Source organism: Centropristis striata, chromosome 15, assembly GCF_030273125.1.
Source record: "Centropristis striata isolate RG_2023a ecotype Rhode Island chromosome 15, C.striata_1.0, whole genome shotgun sequence".
NCBI lineage: Eukaryota > Metazoa > Chordata > Actinopteri > Perciformes > Serranidae > Centropristis > Centropristis striata.
The window spans coordinates 3,991,224-3,993,596 of NC_081531.1; positions in this window are offsets into that span (position 1 = coordinate 3,991,224).

The following is a 2,373-nucleotide window of genomic DNA, read 5'->3' on the forward strand; positions in this document are numbered from 1 at the left end:
TGTATGACCTCAGTTTTAATTATTTCGCCTTCGATTCTGAGAAACCATAATTTTAATTTGGTTTTTATGTGTGTTCCTCTATTGTTTTGCTCTGTATTTCAGCCCAGGCCTCCACCGTTACACGTCCATTGTTGTTATACAATTAGTTATTATGAGTGAATGCAGTTAGACCAAAGTGATGTTGTGTGCATGATTAAGCAGATTTAATTATGACCTGATTATAATAAAGCAACGATTGGTTGCATTCAAATACTTTATTCCTTTTCTTTAAACACATTCTACCATTGCTGGTCATTCACTGACACAAGTCCACAGCTATAATGTATTATAAACATACTTATGATGAATTATATGGTTATAATGACAGCTATTTTAAAATAGCTATTGAAAAAGCGGGAACACATTACCAAAATCCTCGCGTCTTTGCACTGGCTCCCTGTTCATTTTCATATTGATTTTATTGTTTGTTTTTAACTCTCTTGGGCTATTTTGTCCATTTTTGAATCCTTTTCATGTCTTTTCGTGTTTTTGTAAGTTATTTTGTGTCTTTTTCTGTCATTTGTGTCTTTTTTGTCTGTATGTGTCTTTTTTTTGTGGTTTTGTGTCTTTTTTTCATAATTTTGTGTCTTTTTTTGTGATTTTGTGTCTTTTTTTTCATAATTTTGTGTCTTTTTACATAATTTTGTGTCTTTTTTAAAATAATTTTGTTTCTTTTATGGTCATTCTGTGTCCTTTTTTTGATAATTTTTTGTCTTTTTTTGTAATTTTCTGTCTTTTTTTGCTCATTTTGTGTCTTTTTAAAGTAATTTAGTTTTTTTTGTAATTTTCTGTCTTTTTTTTGGTCATTTTGTCATGTTGATACTGCCTCCAGCGGCCCACAGGTAATTTGAGTGTGAGACCCCTGCTAAAAATCAACAGAAATGTCCTATTTATTTTTTTGTGTGCTTTTATCATTTAAATACCAGCCGGTGTATTTATGTGACTATCCCTATTCAACCTGCCAGTATTAATAACCCACTCAGTGTTAATGTATGGCAGATTTCTGCAGTATTATAAATTAAAACAGACTTGAATCAGGCAGAATCTTCTCCAGCGTCAGTCTAATGATGTCGCCCTGTTCTCTGCCGTTGATTGATCATTGATTTATGCCTTTCAGGCCTGATAATTCTACGTCTCTCCGTCCCCGGGGAGTCCACTCCTTGGTATCTACAGCCTGAGATGAGCTCATTTACAGGCTTCACAAAGTTTTGACTCACTCTGCTTTCCTCCAGAAATGTTCCCGCCTTTTTAACATGGCGGTCTATGAGGCTGTGGGTGGTGTTGGTGGATCATTTGTGCTTTCTACGCCCAAACTAAAACTCTGCGTTTCTATGCATAACTTATTTCTGTAGAGTTGTACCTGCAACCCTCTTTTTTAAAGTAATTTTGTGTTTTTTCAGTAATTTTGTCTTTTTTGGTAATTTTGTGTCTATTTTAAGTAATTTAGTGTTTTGTTTTTTTTTTCAGTCATTTTGTCTTTTTTATAGTAATTTTGTTTGTTTTTTCAGTTTCACAGAAATTTGAGTGATTCCGTGACTATTCCACGGATTTTGAGTTAAGCGAATCCGTGGCTATTTCACGGATTCCTGTGAGACTAGGTTGCATCTGCGGCCTCGAGCACAGTTTCAAAATAAATTTTTTGACAAATTTTTCTCTCCCTCTGCACTCTAGCGATGATGTCATCACTCTAGCCTCTCCATAAGGTAACATTGGGGGGATTTTTTGCCTTGTTTTTGCAGAATAATTTCAAAACCGTTTGTAGAAAAGTCATAGCACACTTCCATTTGATAGCTTTTTAGTGTATGTGCGACCAAAACTCTTGGAGGAGTAGTCGACCAAACAAAAACACGTAAGAAACGGGAGAATAAAATCCAGGATTAAGCCCGGTGAATAGTATAAAGTGTGCTCTTTCAAGCACTCCACTTTTCTGGTGTCACAGATTATTGTTCAGTGGATTAATTTCCTTTTTTTTTTGTATACAAAATTCCTGGCAATGATAAAATTGGCAACCTGTTGTTTTCTTGTTAAGAGTTAAGAAAATTGAAATCCAGAAATATCACATGTGAAAGGAAACATCAGCCCCCCTGACTCATTACTCTATAGACGCAGTTTTGGCAGCTAGTTCTGCTTCGAGGCTTCTTGTGTGCAACAACATCGCAAATCCTGATTCGTGTTTTTCTCCCATTCTTCTCTCACAGACTCTTTTAAAGCTTGATTGAGTTGGAATGCAGAGCATTTGTGAGAAGTTATCTCAAGTAATTCTACAAATTGTGAGTAGACATCTGGGTTTTTACCTCCCAAGGACTTCCACATGATTGTCTAAAACCTTTCCAC